Genomic DNA, 18,924 nt, shown 5'->3' with positions numbered 1-18,924 from the left:
GAAAAGCGTGCCACTGTGAATTTTTGTTTCCTGCTGGGGAAAATGCCGCAGAATCTGATGGGATACTGAACACCGCTTACAATGACAACATGATGGGGGTGGGGGCCAGTGTGTGCATCATTTTCTCATTTCAAAAAGATGCAATGTCTATTGATGACAAACCACCTTCTAGATGTCCGTCAACTCTCCGAAAGGATGAAAAGGTCCACAAAATCCGTAAACTTGTGTTAGAAGTCTACCAACAGTTCATTGAAAAGATGGGGACGTTAACTCGACTATCATGGAGTTTGCTTGATTCAGTGAATTTTAATGGAAGAGGTGGGAATGAGAGGGTAGCTGCAGCTTTTGTGCCACGGGGCTGACTGGCCAGGAGAAAGAGCGTCCAGTGGGAACAGGCTGTGGCTTTGAAAGAATAGCTCCGAAGTGACCCAGACATTCCTCACCCCAAGGTCATTACTGGTGTGGAGACATGGTGCCATTCTTACAATCTCAAGAGCAAACATCAATCAAGCCAGTGGAAGACACCAACTTCACCTTGCCAAAAAAAAAAAAAAAAGCTCATCAAGTGAAATAAAAGATCAAGAAGATATTCATTTGTGGGGTTTTTCTTGTTTTGTTTTGTTTATGTGAGGGAGATAATGCATTAGGAGTTCAATCCATCAGGTAAGACTGTTAATCAAGCTTTCTATTTTGAGGTTGTGAAAAGATTTCATAACCGTGTGTGACAATAAAAGGCCTGATTTGGTTTGCCACCACAATGCACCTGCTCATGCAGCCATCTCCATGTGCCAATTCTTGGCAAAAACAGCATGACTCTCTTGCCCCCCACACCTTCCTCACCTGACCTCACTTCTCCCTGTGACTTCTTTTGTTTCATGAATGAAGAGGGAGATGAAAGGACAGCAATTTAATAACATAAAAGAGGCGAAGAAAAATAACGAGGGAGGTGCTGCCAGCTCCCCGAACAGATGTTTGACAAATGTTTCCAAGAATGGAATTGCAGATATGACAAATGTCTTAAGTGTAATGGAGAGGACTCTGATGGGGATAAGGTTGTTTTATTGAAATTTTTCAATACATAGCTTTGAAAAAAAATTCCAGGTTCGTTTGAGGACCCATTTCTCCAAACTTTCTGCATATTAAATCAAATATACATGAGCATAATGCTGCTAGTGAGGTGGCTTGTTTTATCTTGATAGACCAGTTTGCTGTGGAGAAATTGTCTGCAGTGCTTCACATCCAACCCTCTCAGAACCCCTATAAAGGAGCAAGTGAGGTGCACAAACAAACATGAAAATCTTGAGGAATGCATATGGTGTTTGTTACACACACAAGCAATTTACATATGAGGACACTTATCGTGCTGCTTTTTGCAGCTTTCATTGTACAATTACACACAATGTAGTCTTTCATATTCTCTTGAATATGAGCATTGGCTGCTGACATCTGGGCTTTATTGCCATTTAACGGTGACGGTATTACCCAGGAGAAGAAGCCCTGACCACTGTGACAAACATATTAATTTTCTAGCTGCTATGGGCCAGGTGTTCCACAAGGAACTGTATTGAGGTTATTTTATTTGTCAAACAGCCATTGTTTGTGTATTAATAACTCCATGTGCAGGCAGATACACTGTGTCCATACATGTACAGAGGAAGAGAGGAAAGGTGCTGCGGCTCCGGACGTCCATGCTGGTCACCGAGTTGCATGTTTCCTCACATAAAGCCAAGCGTGGTCATAGAACCTTAAACCGAAAGCACCTAGAATGGCTTCATGGAGTCCTGGTCCCATAGCAATATGATAGCACTATTTAGCAAGTTCAAAGTCTCTTTCTAAACTAACCTTCCCAGGAGAAAAATTCTACTTAAATCCAAACACGTTCTGCCTAATTAATTCTTCAATGCATTCCCTCCCATTCACAACAAGCATAATACCAATTTAGGATTGCTCATATATTTTTTAAATGGTGATATTTCTCAATAATATGCACATTTTCTTGCTTGTCTGCCACTTTGATTTCTTCTTCCTTCCAACTGAAGTTGTTTTGCTTATAGTTTCTTATTTGAACATTGTTTTTCTGAATCTACATGGCAACTCCTCTCCTTCATCCAAGGAAGGTCTGTGCACTTTCTTTGTGTCTTCTGAAGTATAACTGCTTAAGGGCGTTTGGTATATTTTCTTTGCTTCTGCCCTGACTGAAGCAAGCGTCACACTTTGGGTGCAAAAATCTTTGATCTCAACAAGATCAGCTCCTGCAAACTACCTAATTAGATGTTGGATTTTAGATGGAAACAGAAAAAAATAAAAAGCTGATAACTTGAAGGAAACAAAAATGAACGAATTCTAAAAAGGTGTCTTGTCCCTAGCACAGTCATCAATTAATAGTTATTTAATACCTGCTGTGTACATGAATTAGAACTAGATTCAATGAAATTTTGATGTTCAGCTAACTGGATGATTAGAACTCTGTGAAACTGTACTTTGAGAATCATAAGACATTAAAAGTTGGGGAACTTTAGAGATCACTCCCACTCGGATCTGATCAGAGAGGTTACATGTCTGGACCAGGATCACAGAGCAAGTTAATGCAAGAACTGTCAGCTCAAATGATTTTCAATAACTGGAGTCTAGGAGAAAATGATCATTTATTGAATGTCCACAGCACCCCAGCATTCTTGAGAGAAAGTTCTACATATTTCATTTACCCAACAGCGTAGCACTGGGAGGTTGATTTGGTTTAGCATGCCAGCGTTTTGGCATAAAAGAACATCGAGTTTCAGGTCTCACAACTAGGGAAGGCTCATCTAGGGTTCAGATTCAAGTCCATCTGATGTCCATGGCTCAATCTCTTAACTAGTCTATCAAAATTTAGGCTTTGTTTTAAATGTTGGGTTTTCACTATGAATGGTGAGACTATGGCTATTGTATTATTTCATAAAGTGATCTTTTGGAGCTCGACTCCACTGGATTGATCAAGTAGAGCCTGGACCATTCTAAACCGTGAGATCGGGACTAGAAGCTAATGGACAGGTACTTCAAAGAAATGTGAGATTGAAACACAAGCAGCAGAGTCAAAGGAACATTTCTGACAGAGACATGACTCATTGGAACCTGTTCGGCAACACGCGCAGCCCCCACAAGCATTTAGTACCTTAGAACTGAACAATGCACTCCCACACCTCCTTTCTGAGATGACGCTGTACAAGACTCCGCTGCCAATAAGAGATCAATAGGACCAAATATATTGCACAAATGAGTCACATAGTGGATACCACAAGTTGATACCACAGAGCCATAAGTACATCTGAGTTTCTAAAAGACTTTTACAAGGTAGAATTTATTCCCTGTATTCTACATGGGATGAATACTTAACCACACTGCTTTAATCTTCACAAAAATTCTTCAGGATTTTTAACATTATACAAGAGAGAATGTGATCAAACTTTACATGATCATTTATTCCTGAGTATTATATAAAAGTGATTTCAGAGCAAGTTAAAACATATCCCCATTCCCTATCACCATTTATAAATTATCAAGCAATATAAAAGATGCTGTGTTTAAAGGAATGTGGAAATATTACCGAGTAGTCTACAGATATGTATAAGCACAATCTTTTAAAATGGCTTTAATTGTTGGGAATGAGAGAGAACAGATATAACAAACAAGAATGCAGATGGGATATGGAGAAATCTTCTAGAGTTCTGCCTTTAGTATTTGGGGCAAACTGAAGAGGAGACCTTTAACTCACATGGACACAGCACCAGTAATCAACACTGTCTCTGGGATCTAGGTGCTGACTAGCCTAAGCAGAACAACTATAGATAGATATAGATATAGAAAGATAGAGATAGAGATAGATAGAGAGATAGAGATAGAGATATATCCAGTTGTTATTCAGTCAATTCTGAGCCTCATCCACAGCGCCTGGCAGTGGAGCGACAACCTGTGCCTCGGCAGAGCCTCCTGGGACCCGTGGTGCTGAGGCTGCGCTGGGCGGTGGAAGGTCATTGTCTCAGCTGGGCTGCTGCTGCTGCTACTGTGAGCCAGGCTGACCCCGCCCAACACGTGAGGATGCCGAGGGGCGGGCTCTAGACACCCAAGAGGATCCAGCGTGGGGTGCCCAGCAGACTGAAAATGGAGAGCTCGGTTGGGGCTCCGAGCCCGTGGGCCTCAGAGATGTATGCCCTCTGGGCCCGGGGCTGGCGCCCTTGATCCGCAACCTCTCCTGGGGCTGGCAAGGTGGCAAGGAGAATAAAGGAAGTGAGAGAGGAGTTGGGGGTCAGGAGCCCCTTCTTGCTCTCTGATTCTTGGAAACCCTATATATGTATCAAATCAGAGAAGAACTATTCACTGTAGGATGTTCAATAGCTGTTTTATGTTGTTGTTATCTTGGTTTTGTTTGCTTGTTTATTTGTTTTAAATAAAGCACATCACCAGGGCTTTCTTCAAGATGCTTCTGCATGTACTCAAATTGTTAACCATTCGGTTAGCAGCCAAAGTACCTGTTAGCACCATGCAAGGACTCCTTATAACAACAGTGTTGATGCACTATAATTATATTTATTTACTTATTCACAAACCAGTTATTCAGAACCTCTGACTATTCTACAGTGTTGGGAAAAGAAATATTATAGTAAAAGAAGTCTGATTGTAAGTAAACAAATAATTAAAAGGAAAACTTCAAAGGGTTTTAAATTTTAGAAAGAAAATAAAACAGAGTGGGATGTGTTGCAGCTACATAATCTGTTGTCAATTTGAGATTTAAGAGTGAATGGTGTCGAGTTTAGCCTGACAACTAGGTGGCAGCTTGATGACCTCATTTGGAGGAGCAAAGGAGATACATAGCTTGCTGGAGGCAGGACACAGGCCCACTCCCTGCGAGACATTTCTGCAGACAAGACACATGGAGCTACAGTAGAGCCCTGGAGCTGAAGGAGCCACGTGGAGACCAACACCAGCACTGAGATGCTTCCACCACCACTGGATCCACAAGACTTTCCGCCCACTGGCCTGTGTTCTTCCCATATTAGGAATCATTGCATGTGTTGAGTGAGTCTGAAGAGTAATTTATAGATTGTTATTGGACATATAGGCTAATATTGGACTTATGGACTTGATCTAGACTGGGCTGGGGTGTTTTCTCAATATTTAACTGCTCTTGTATAGACATATGAGTGCCTATGAATTTCTTTAGTCTACTCAGACTAACACAGCATGGCATAAGGAACATGACATATAGGAAGTGTTAAGGAAAATCTTCTCTGAGTAGTTATCATTCAAGATAAGATCAGAATGGCCAACAAGAGTAAGTCATATTTTTTCTGAATGTTTATGAACTTAAGACTAGAAGCGGAGATCCCAGAACCAGGTTGTGATGTCACAAGAATCAGAAACAACCTTCTTTTAGGAGTAAGGCCCTCCCTATTTTTGCTTCTCTCTATTTGCATCCTTACTCTGTATCTTTGCAAACCAACTTCATCAGTCCTACTTGCTTAAGATGCTTACAGAGTAATGATTAAAGTCACTATATCACAAATCCAAATTTCAAGAAGCTATTAGTTTCAACATGGGCCAACTAGCCACTCTGAATTCAATAATCTTTGGACAGTAGGGAAGACTCCAAGCCTATGCTTTTCACAAAGAAGGGTGAGAAAAGTGTGATAGGGTTTTGTGTGTGTGTGTGTGTGTATGCGCCAACATAACACCTGTAGGAAGATATGGGTCGAATTTAACCTGTCAATCAAGTAGCAGCTTGATGACATCCTTTGGAGGTGCAACTGAGCTAAACGGCTTTCTGGAGGACAACCCGTCTCGCTCTTTCCCTTCACCTTCCTGTTGCAGAGCCCCACTAAGACCTGCTTGAACCCAGAGATGTGGCTCCCGCCATTGGATTCACAAAACTGTACCCACCAGCCTGTGATCTTCCTGCATTCAGCATCTTTGCTTGTGGATGTGCGAGTCTGAAGAGGGATTTATGGACTTGTGGACTTGAGTTGGACTGGGCTGGAATGTTTTCCTGATACACAATTACTTCTTGACTTAAAGTGCTTCCTTACACACATCTGAGTGCCATTGGATTGTTTCTCTAGTTAAGCTGGCCTAATACAAAGAGTAAAATGTTGGTTATCCATTCATGTATCCTCATCAACACAGGATTTAAAAGTCTTCTCTATATCTGTCATTTTGTATCTGCTTACAGAGAATGGGGTAGGAAGGTAAGCAGTGCAAGATGCTTGGGATATCAATGTTGGAGATTAAGGTCAATTAGGAGAGTTAAGTCCTGTACACGAATATCTAGAGTTCCGAGATAAAAGTGCCATTGGAAGCACACAAATACACAATAGGATATTTTATCAGAGAGAACGATATTTCTCTGTATTTATAAATGTCATATTTGGGGCCATTTCTTAGAGGAATGGTAGAATCAACTGTCTAAGCCACTGGTAAGATTTTGAATCTACCATTGCCTTCTCATGATGTGCTGCTAAGTCAACTTCCATCATAAAAGTAAACACAATGGGCCAGGAATGGATTTCTGCAGAGAACGTGTTGGGAGGCCAAAGGGCTAAGTGCTGTATCAATAATAAATGCACCTTCTCTGTGGCTTGTGATAAACCAGACTCTCCAAACTACCAACAGAGGAGGCGCTTCAGAAAGACGATTATTTTTGCCAGAAAAACTGTGCTGGTGAAAATAAAGGTGAGATTTTTGAAATTTTACAGTCTTTCAAAACTTTCTTGAAGGGTCTTTCTGAGTTGGAATCAAGGCAAATAGTAAGGTACTAACCACAGGCATAGCCATGATCATATTTTATTCTAAAAATTAACAATTACTTTAAGCGTTTTTGATTACAGGCTTATTTCTCCTTACTACTGAGATCAAGTTTCTGAGCTGTGATTTTAGAAGGAAAACTACCTGAGCTGAGGTTTTAGGCCGCCAAATATGGGGAACTGTCCATTATTTTAATCATTGTAATAGCATGTTAAATGTATTCCCCCCATTCTTGTAAAATGGCCTCAACAGTGAAACGCAATATAATAATCTGTAAGCTATATAATCAGATTGTGTTAAAAGATGGAAAGCAGCATTCTCCACCTTTAGTCCATCCAACTACTCTGAGGTTGAAAGCCCTGTTGTCGTGCTGGACGCAAACACATTCAACCACTAACCATCACTACCAATACATAGGATGGGGACGGATTTATTTTTTCTCTCTCTAAAATTTACCAGCTCCTGAGTGGTAGGAAATTGAGTCCGCCTGCTCTCATAAAGATGTATTATCTCAAAAAACCTATATACAGTTGCTATAAATCAGAATTGACTTGATGACAGAGGATTTGAAGTATTTAATTTTTTCTTTCAAGGTAAGTGTGGGATATTTTAGGAGAATCACTTAGCAGTTTGGCTGTGACTTAAAGGGCCTATATTGTCAGAGAAAGGAGAAAAGTCCTTTCCAGTGAACATGTGGAAGAAGCCTCATTTCCAGAGGGGGATCTACAGTGGAAAGCTCTCAAGACACCTCTGCAGAAGACATTACCAAGATCCCTTCAAAATGCTCTCCCAGTGAAACACAGGCTTTGGTAATACCAAACATCCACAAAAGCAAAAATTATCATTGCGCTCAAGTTAATTCCAACTCATAACAATCCTATAAAGCAGAATAGTACTGCCCCCGTTTGGGTTTCCAGAAATGTAAATTTTTATGGGTTTGAACTGCCGAATTTATGGTTAGCTGCTGTGGTAGTTACATAGTTTCATGGCAAACTTAAAGATATAAAAGCGTAGGGGTGGGTCACAGCCTGATGGTACCTGCTGCTGGGTGTGGCCTCATAAAGAGGTTCCTGGGAATGTCTCCTCTCTCTTTGCCTACATCTTCCTATAGAAGAGCCACACTGGAAGAAAAGAGAAAAAAATGATTAGGGCAAAGACTGTACAGATGTGCTTTATACAATTGATGTATGTATATATATGAACTGTGAAAAGAATTGTATGAGCCCCAATAAATTGTTAAAATTAAAAAAAAAAGAAGAGCTATGGAACAAAAAAAAAAGAAGAGCCACACTGGGAGCTGCCAGATCCCTGTGATGCTGCCTTCACCATTGGATCCACAAGACTTAGCATCCACCGGCCAGTGATGTTCCTGCATTCTGCATCATTGCATATGGCTTTGTGAGTCTGAAATGGGATTTAGGAAGTGGTATTGGACTTATAGACTAGCAGTAGATTTATGGACTTGATCTGAACTGGGCTGGGACATTTGCCTTATATCAATTACTTCTTACTATAAAGATCTCTCTTACACATATATATGAGTACCACTGAATTTGTGTCTCTTGTCATCCCAACCTAACAAAGAAGTCCAGCACATAAACTGTAAACTCCCGAAACCAAACTCATGGTCATCAAGTCAATGCCAACTCATAATAGTTACAAGTTGAGCTGTGAACTGCAAGGTCAGCTGTTAGAAACTACCAGTGCTCTGCAGGAGGAAGATGGGCCTCTCTACACTGGTAAAGAGTTACAGTCTTAGAAACTCATAGGGACAATTCTATTCTGTCCTATAGGTTCAATATGAATCCACATAAAGAGGTCAACAATAAAACCAGATCATACCTTTTAAATTCCCTTGCCCCACCGAACCATACATAATCCTGAAGTCCCTCAAATAGAATGAATTAGTCAGAAAGAGATGGTAAATGGGAGAAAAAAATACTTCACCAGGATTCTTCTTCCCCTTTGTAAATAGAAACAAGATGGAGGAATTGAGATGTTTTATTAATGTGAAAGAGTTTTTGTCAGATTGGATTAGAAATTGTTACTTTCTGAAAATAGTGAAGGAGTGATGAGCTATGCCTGATATTTCATTCAGGAAAACAGCATGCTATAAAGTATGTCCACAATTTCATTGGTCCTCATTCTTTCTAGAGATGGAATATAATATCGCTTCTCTTGAGTGTGGACTAGACTCAATTATTCTTTTTAATATCACAACATGGTGGAAGCGATGGTGGTGTGACTAGGTCAAAAGCTATCACAGCTTGCTGTTTTCTTTCTCTCTTACAGAAAGCCACTTAGGAAGAAGTCAACTATCATCACATCAGGATACTCAAGCAGGCCTATGGCATCCAAGTGACAAGGAATTAAATTTTCTAGCAAGACATAAATTAACAATTCATCCTGGCATTGATTTCCGTTGTATCAGTCAAGATTTTAGCTAGTTACAGCTATTTCCAGTATCTTTTCCACAGCCTCATGAAGGTCCCTAATCCAGAACCATTCATCAAAGTCAGTGTTTCCCAAACACTTCTTAAGGGATTCTCAGATTCCGGCTCTCAAAAATTGCCATGTACCCAGCTGATTTCATAAGTCAGTTATATAGAAAATAAGCCCAATACCTTAGGGTATAGATTTATGTTTATTCAATCTTTTTCTCAAATATGATAATGAGGGTTGACAGGTGGGATATGCTAACCTGTCACCAAGTCCTATGAGGGGAGGAGGTGATTCTAGAAACAGTTGCACATCCTCTACACTGCCCTAGAAGGTAACTTTGAACAACAGTTAAAGGCAATCAGTGAAACTCCCCCTTACTTCAAAATAATATTTAAAAAATTAAACATAAGTAAAAGAGCAATTTGTAGTGTTAAACAAAACTCTATTTTAACCTTGCCTTTATCTCTTACTAGAAGTATATCTTGGAGAAGTAACTATCCTCTACTTATCTTTGAAATTGACATGATCAGAAGGAAAAATTATCTTTCCCATAGTGAGACATCTGACTTTAGACACCCTGTTGAAAAACACACAGGTCACAGTGTAAGCCAGAAGTAACCCTCACACTCTTATTCATCTGACATATTATCAGGAGGGATGAGACCTTGGAGAAGGATAATATGTTCATATAAGTAATAGGGCAGCAAAAATTTAAAAATAAAAGAAAACATAATCTTAACTATCACAGCCCCTTATAGGTTTCTAAACCCAAGTTTTACTCCTAATAATATGAATCCTTGTCTGAAGGGGAAAAGTGAGAGAGACAGAGTTGTTAGCTATCATTGGACTTACACACATTCTTAGAGAGAAGCCCGATGGCTTAGTGGACATGCATTGGACTTTGATATGCAAGGTTGGCAATTCAAGACCACCAGCCACTCTGAGGGAGAAAGATGGGGCTTTCTACTCCTTGAAACAGTTTTGTCTCAAAATCTTACAGGGGCAACTCTGCCCAGTCCCTTATGGTCACTTAGAGTGAACATTGACTTGATGGCAGTGAGTGGGTGAGTGGGTGAGTGAGTGAGTGAGTGAATGAGTGAGTGAATGAGTGAGTGAGTGAATGAGTGACACCACCACAGAGAAGCCCTGGTGGTACAATGGTTAAGTATTTAGCTACTAACCTCAGGGTCGGCTCTTTGAAATTACTTGGCACCTTCAAGCCAGAAACACCTGGGCATAGCTCCAGAAAAGATCACAAGTCAGTATGGAAGGTGAAATTCATTAATATAGTTCTTCTATCCATGTCTCTGGCCCCCATTAACTCGTTGAGTAGGGCTATGCAAATAGGGTGTGTGTAGCACTAATAGAGGAGATTGGTCAGTGTTTGTCATCAGTCTCCCATCACCCTTGTTATAAGGATGAGCCTTATTTTTGAAGCGCGACCAGAAAAGGAAAACCCAGGTCCTTCAGAAGCGCATGTTCTGGATCTCTGTCTGAAGTGGTGGAGGCTGAGACCAGTGACCAGACGCCAGAGGCACAAAGTAAAAGAAGCAGTGCCTAGACAATGGGGACTGGGAGACAGTGACAGCAGAGCAGAGGCAGAGACCAAGGGAGAACGTGGTTGAGAGGGTAAGAACTAGAGAGAGACTTGGCTGCTGGCTGAGGAGAGGTGTTGGTCTGAAACCAATGACTATATCCTTACTGTCTGTTGATCCTGACTTGCAGTAACCTATGAACGTCTCTAAAGCCCCCATAATTGAGAGGATTGTCTTTGAGTTCCATGTGGCCATTGCAAGCCATTGCTAGACTCAGAATCGATGCTGAGTGCTACATGAGAAACCGCTGGTATCCGAACAGCATAGAAAGGTAGAGAGTGGAGGCCTATTTGACCGGTGAGTCTTGCCAATAGAGAAGTCAGAAGAGGTCAGATATGACCGTCTCTCTGCTGTTTACTGCACCAGGAAACCTTACAGGGTAGTTCTACTCTATCACACAGCGAGACTGTGAGTCAGAATTGAGACCACTAGCAACGAGGATAATTGTATGTGTGGCGGGATCTGTCAACCTTATCACTGTTGACCTTCTGGGCTAGAGTAGACGGTGTTGTTGGGAAGTCAGGGGGACTCTCCTGTGCAGTAGAGATGTTTAACAGCATATCTGTTCGTCTGTCCTGTAGAATCCTTAGCACTCCCTACCTAGTTGTGATGACCAAAATCATATAGAAGCACTACCAAATCATCTCTGTTTGAAAAGACTCTTATAGGACATGTTAGCAGGAAGGACCAGCTCCTGGGGAAGGACATCATGCTTGGTAAAGAAAAGGACAACAAAAACAGAAAAAGTAAAAAGACCCGCAGCAGATGGATTGACACAGTGGTTGCATCAATGGGCCCAAGCACAGGATGAATGTTGAGGTCGGTGCAGGATCAGTGGTGTTTCCCTCTGCTGTGCAAAGGGTCACTATGCGTCAGAACGGACTTGATAGCACATACCACCACCACCAACAACAACGTGGCAAAAACAATCCAACCGGAACTGATTGCAGCACAGAAGAAGCTCATTGGTTCTTATGGTAAAAAGCTCAGCGACTCTGCCCTTAGAACAGCCAGGTTCAAGGGTTCGTATAACATCATTTAGACTCTTTCCTTCGTTTCCTGAGTCATTTATTATTAATTCTATTTTAATTCAAACTCTTCCCATAAGTTGTTGGCAATTTATTTTAAATGCACCTTCTGCATCTGGCATCCATTTAATTTAAAAAAAGGAAGAGAAATCTTCCTTAATAGTTTGATTTTAAGTAATGGGCCTGAGGCACATTGGTCTGAATTGAGGTTCTCAGGTCTGCCCCTCTACCAGCCATTGTAAAAGGAGGTCATAAATGCCAACTGGCTTCAGTTTGAATTATAAACCCACCACAAAACACACTTGAGGATCTGTCCTAGAAAATCAATGTATTAAGAATAAGAATGAAATATTTTTCCTAAAGCAAATTTGTATTTGATACCACCAAAAGGCGGACAAGAGTGGGTGCTGGATGCAAAAATGAACAGGGGCAAGCACGAGTGACCTTTCCCATATTGCACCTGGTCTGCTCCCTTTGCTTGGTGAAAATATGCCAGCCACTCAAGCTTCTCCCAGAGTGCAAACTCATCATTAAGAAATATTAGTCACAAAGCCTTGGAGAATCAATAACACCCAGGAATTGAAACAGCACATAATTCATCCCCTTGGAAACTTTTCAAAAATATCACCTCGCTGACGCGGAGGAGGATCTGATGCCTTACTATAAAGGAGAGAGGGGAAAAAAGAAGGGGAAAAATGTGAACTGCCTGACAATTATGCGCAGGGTGCCTCACTCACACTGCAATCACACCCACTCCCCTGTGCCAGCGCGCCAGCAACCACGGCTGCGCACGCTCCCAGCGCCCTCACACACCCTCTCACACACCTACCACTTCAGAGTCTGCCCACCAGGCCGACAATCACACTGCCACCTCAGAGCACCCAGTTCCTTCTTCCCCCGCACCTTGTCAGCTTCTAGGTTACCAGCTCCTCAACACCAGCGGGCCAAGGGGCTGCAGCGATGAGAAGGAAATGCCTTCAGACACGCAGAAACCCCACAGCACAGCCATGCTGGTCTTGATAGGCAATAGAGAGCCTGGAGCAAACTCTCCTGACTCTGGTCCTGCACTCCAGTACCCTTTTCCAAAGCAGGCAATGCCAGAGACCCTGGGCAGATTTCCACAACAGAAACGGGACCCCTAAAACCCAGGGCCATACTTGCATGTGCCTGATCTAAAAGACAAACTGAATGCAACCGTTACTGAGAGAGCCGAGCAGCGTATGAGGAGGAGGAGAATGGAGATGGTGCCAGGAATTCCAAAGAGCAGCCGTCCCCCAGGGAGCTGGGTGCCAGGCTCTGTGGGATGGGCAGAAGACAGAAATAGCAGACTCCTGGATCCCTGTGGGGCCGGTGGTGGGTGGGCAGCCGGAACCCTCTGTGACCCAGTTAAAAGCGAGCTTTCCCAGGGCTGGAGCTGGCCTCGTGTACAATGAATAGAAGGGTGAGTGTGATCACAGTACCTCCCCCACTCTCCATAGGCATAATATTGTGAAGATAAAAGGAAGTGACATGTACCAAGTGCATACAGTAGTGCCCGGTATAGAGTAAGCGTACAATAATCATGAGCTAATAATAGTGATAGGAAGTATGACATAAAGAAAAGAACTCAGACCTGGGAGCAAAGCCTGATTCTACCACCCACTCATGCAGCCATCTAGAGCACCTTCCCTTCATTTCAAATTCTTCAGCTGTGGAGTACTGGTTGCATCATGTTTTTATGACATCATATCAGCTATGTGAAACCTTCCTAAATCTATGCCTCATAGATAACATTTCAATGCTAGCTCATATTACCATTATCACTGCCAATGTCCTTTCTAATGTTTCTTTGAAATAGTGTTACAGCCAGTATCTCAGTGTTCTTCAGGCCTATGCAAGAGGGAACTAATAGGTAGGATAGACATTGCTCTTATTTTCCATGGCAGAAAATTCAGACCAGAAAAGGCTTGTCCATCATCAGACACTGATGGAGTTGGAAGATGTGCAGGTCTTTGGATACGTAGGATGATGCTCACTAGTCCTTGCCATAGCACATGCAAAGTAGAATCGAGGCCATGTGTGGGCAATGACAATAAGGATAACGGCTGCTGACTTAATGCCTGTTTAACTAGCGATCTTGCTTTAGTACTTTTCAGCAAGAAAAAGATGAACACAGAGGGATGCTGGGAAATTCCATTAGTCAGCCTTGGCTGTGCCCTGCCATTGAATTTAGGTGTTCACTCCCCAAAATCATTTCTTATCAGACGTGCTTCCTGGCACAATCCACTTCCTCCTATTCCACACGTGCGTCCTATTTACCCTCCTGTGCACTGCTTACAAGAGTCAAATTCTTACAGAGCTTCCTTCTGGTTTCCCTTACTTCTCCCCCCCCACCGCCCCCCAGACTTTAAAAAGCCTCTCTCCACTGCTCAGACATTTGGGTGAGTCTTGTGGGAACAAGCCCTTTCCAGCGTGTCTGGCGTCTCTCTCCAGTATGAGGGCCTGTTTGATGGGGACTCTGCCGTTCTGTGCACCGGGGGTAAGCAAAGGGAGGATGCAATCCAAGGATGAGCCCAGCATTAGGAACCTGTGCCCTTCTCTGCTAAGTTTCCGACTTTTCAAAGAATAAAGTATACCTCTTTCTCTTGGGGCGATATGTCACGTGGTGTACAAACTGGCTTGCTCTCAGTCGATAGTTCTTCATTTTGTATGTTAAGTGTTCTGCTCATCAAATGATCTCTTTTCATATTAATATAGGTGTCGAAATGTTGGCTGTTTGAAAAATGCCCTAGCACATAAGCAATTTTTTGTTCTTTCTTTTTATGAGTTGGGGGGAGGGGCTCTTAACTATAGTGTGGCTTTATGTATCCATTTTTTAAATAAATAATTTGTTGGGGGCTCTTAGAGCTCTTATAACAATTCATACATCAATTGTATCAAGCACATTCATACAAGCAATTTCTAAAGCCAATGTGAACAATTGGTTGGGAGTCAATTTATTATACAGTTTCACTGTACCAAGCTGGTAAGAAAAGATCTATCACTAAAATATATATAATGACAGATATGATGACAAGATAAGGAAACTTTAGAGAGGGATTTCAAAGGCACACAAATGATGCTAAGATTGGATGCTGCTCATCTGACACAAATATACAATGAGTCATATTTATCGATGCTCCTAAAGAAGAAATGAGAGGTGGATACCATTCCCTACTCCAGAATCAAGCAGTGACATGCTGTTATTTGCTTAAAGGCTTTGTTTCACAAACTGGAGAAATAATACTCATTTTGAACAACACCTATTAGACTCCCATCTAGCTTGAATTCTTTGGCCAGGTTTTTTAAGTATAGGCAAACCTTTTCAGTGGTTAGAATTTTTTAAACAGTTTTAGAATCATTTTTGAAACTCATTTTTCTTGCTGACTCATGTTGGCCTGGAAATGCCCTCAACTTCCATGCATACCTCAAGCTCATGCTAGTGGTTTTTCTTATTTAGAGTTCATGTTAATCCGATGGTTTCACACATCTTCGGAGATGAAGTCATTAAGAATAAACACATATGTAGGCACTCGTGGTTCAAATTCTACCAAAAACTAACCAGGAAACCCTGAGAAAACCGCTTTCACTTTGTTGAATACACCAGTTTCATACCTGATTGTAGACTACTGGTTAGATTTAGATGTTGCCAGTTGAAATTTCCACAGTATACACAAAGTTAGTATGTGGGGGAGTTTCTTAAAGCCAACTTGGAGCACGGTTTGGCCATTGTGAGGCAAGCAGAAACCCGTTCCTCTTGGACAGCGATTTCATCATAGATGAACTGAAGGTTCAACTTCACTCAGCCACTTCATTCCACACTTGGTGGGCATCTGTTTTGCCCCATGCATTATTTGAGCTTAACAGCTACCATTAAGTCTGCTCTGACTAAAGGTGAGCTCAGTAGTCCAAGGACTGTGTTCCATATAGCTTTCAATTTTCATTCCACACTTGGTGGGCATCTGTTTTGCCCCATGCATTATTTGAGCTTAACAGCTACCATTAAGTCTGCTCTGACTAAAGGTGAACTCAGTAGTCCAAGGACTGTGTTTCATATAATTTTCAATGGTTGCTTTTATTTTGGGTGGTGTTGTTGGTTTTTTTTTCAGAAGTAGATTGTCAAGCCCATCTTTTAAGGTAGACTTGAATCGCCAATCTTTCAGTTGTTGGCTAAGTTTCAACCATTTATACAAGCTATCCTTAGCATAAATAATGGTAAACTCTTTTATAACCTTGATTGTGAATTTGGGTGAGGGCTTACAGAGCACATTGTCATTTTATGTTCAATTCCATCTATTGCAGTCCCCTCGATATCACCTCACTTAGACCACTCCTTCCCATTCCCATTCTTCCTGCCTTCCTAACCCTTCTGAACTTGGTCCTTGAGCTAAGGCTGCCCATTTGGTCTCAAATGTTTGATTCTTCAAAGGTGTAGACACCTCACCAAGGCTGGTTTTCTCTTTAAAGGTATGTCTGTTGTTTGGCTGGAAAGAGCCTGGTGGCCTAGGGGTTACCCATTGGACAGCTAACCACACCATTAGGAGTTCAAAACTACCATCTGACTCACAGGACAAAGATGAGGCTTTCTACTGCTATGGAGGCAGTTCTCTACCTAGCGGGCTGCTATGCGTTGGAATCTACTCAATGGCCGGTTTTGAGTTTTTATTTCTTGCCTAAAAAATTGAGACATAGAAGAGAGCTCAGTTCCAGACCTGAAGGGTGATTCAAATCTAAACAATTAAAAAAAAAAAGTGAGATGTGACAGCCACATACAGGGATGGGATACATTGCTAGTCCAATAGTTTGATATTGTCTTCAAGATACTATTCTGATACACAGGGGTCAGCATGACTTGGAGTGGACACCAGGACAACAGGATTCACTTGACTTTGTGGTCCTTCCTGGACTACTCTCATGGTTGACCCTGCAGGCCAGCCTGGTTTGACACTTAAAACTTTATTCTCTAGTTAGCAATATGTCTTGCCTTCAGTTCAATTTTGTTTTGTTTTAGGAATACAGAATTTAAAAAACACTTCTATACATGTGACTGGAACATAGGTTTTGATGGAACAGTAAAGATAAAGCAAAACTTGCTTTCAACCTGAGTAACTGCATGGGGAGCACGTAATTCACTGCGATAGGAAAGGCCGCAGGGAAAGAATACTTACAAAGGGGAAATAGTAAGAGTTTAATTCAGGTCATGTTAAGTTGGAGATATCTGCTAGAATTTCAAGTAGCACAATTAAGTAAAATGTTTGATAATAATGCTTGGAATGCCTTGGGTAAGAGACAAGAATTTGGGTAAGAGACAAGAATTTGGAACTCACTGATCATTTATATTATATTAACTGGAACCTTTAAAACAGTACTCCAATACAATGACTGCCGAATCACAAATTTCTAAACCAGATTTACTAAATTTTTCTATGAGTTAATTATTCAGTGAATCTGGGAAAGGTTCTGGAAACAAGAAACCCTAAATTCAATAAAAAGAAGATGAATTTATTTGATATATAGACTATGTTCATGTAGTTAGAATGACTTCAATACATTCTAAGTAGAAAAATGAATCTCACATATGACACAGTCTATTTCTCTACTTTTTGTTCATTCAAGTGAAGATGCTTTTAAAAAAGGAGAAGGGTGCAGACTAAATATTTCTCTCAGTTTTTGAAACCGAGAAAACCAGGAAAGACGGTATTATAGGGGAGGACTGTCTGGATAAATCCCCAATTATTTACAGAGCAGTTTCTAACATTGATAAAAACCTTACTTTTTTTTAACTTTTCCATCAAGAAAAAGATTAGTTTTGCTATCAGTCATTTGACCTCTGCTGGCATTTATTTACTTGCTTAATTTTGATAGTAAATAACAGGGGCTTTTTCCATTATCAATGCAGCTACAACAGAAATTAATCATAGGGGGAAATACTCTGTGCTACGCTTCTAAGCCTTAAATACCCTTGGCTCTAACATAATAGGTAATCACATGATTTCCTATATGGCAATCTCTTCTAATGACCAAACTGATATACCCTTGACCTTTAATTTGAAAGCACTATGGTGGGTTATACTTATGCAATGCTGTATATCAAATACTGGTAAATATCAACGCGCGGGAAGTCGGGGCTAGTGGTAAAACAGAATAAAAAAATACTGGTAAATATTTTTGTCAGCAGTTTGAATTGTGTGAAAAGAAATGGCAAGTGAAAAACAGCAGCATTAACTGGGTGACTGGCACCATATCATGAAATCTCCTTTCACAACACCAGAGTTATAACAGCAGGGGGCTAATTCTGCAATCACAATTTAGGCAGCACTCTGAGGATGCAAAATGCTCACTTCCATGTAGAGAGGAATAGGAATCCTGTGAGATTGGGGAAAAGGGGAGGCTGGATAAACCAGTTATTACAGTTTATTATATAAGCATAGTTTCATTAAAAAAATAAACAGAAGTAGTCATTATAATTTTAGTTAAAATTAAAAAGAATTATTTACCATTTAGGATCTGCTTCTCTATATATTCATACCAGCAACTTATTACTCAGTTGAATTCCTTAATATTGGTATTATAACCAAACAGGGACACTGATGGAAGTATGTGAAATTGAGATTTAAGGGCCACTCAATAGCAGGGGGTTGTTCTGTTTTGGTTTGGTTTGGGCTTAGTTGGGTCCCCTTAGGAACTTAAAGCTTCTGCCTCTTTCCTCATTTATGAAACTAAGATGATAATCTGTCTGCTTCAGATTGCTTAAAGGACTACATAAACTCATGCATGTCCAAAATAGCATATTCGCCAGCGTAGGGTATCCCAGAACCCCACACGCATTGCCCCTGAGTTAATTCCAACTTCAAGTGACCCTGTGCGAGAAGACACTGAGGCTCCAGAGGGTTTCCAAGTTTGTAAATCTTCCCAGAAGCAGGTTTTCCATCTTTCACCCAAGGAAGAGGTGGTGGGTTTGAAACATTTACCTTCCAGTTAACAGCTTACTACTCCTTACTGTACCGCATGGCTGCTTGGCACATACTAAGGGGCACACAATTGATAATATTATTAATACTATTTAT

At 41.1% G+C, this 18,924-nt stretch overlaps 1 pseudogene; it reads left to right on the top strand.

Annotated features, from left to right (window-relative positions):
* The first annotated feature begins 6,519 nt into the window (after positions 1 to 6,519).
* LOC142445792 (uncharacterized) overlaps positions 6,520 to 18,924 on the top strand; it is a 37,295-nt pseudogene continuing 24,890 nt past the window's right edge.

Source organism: Tenrec ecaudatus, chromosome 4 (assembly GCF_050624435.1).
Source record: "Tenrec ecaudatus isolate mTenEca1 chromosome 4, mTenEca1.hap1, whole genome shotgun sequence".
NCBI classification, from domain to species: Eukaryota; Metazoa; Chordata; class Mammalia; order Afrosoricida; family Tenrecidae; genus Tenrec; species Tenrec ecaudatus.
Note: the sequence above shows the minus strand (reverse complement) of the source record. Positions and strands in the feature narration are given on the sequence as shown.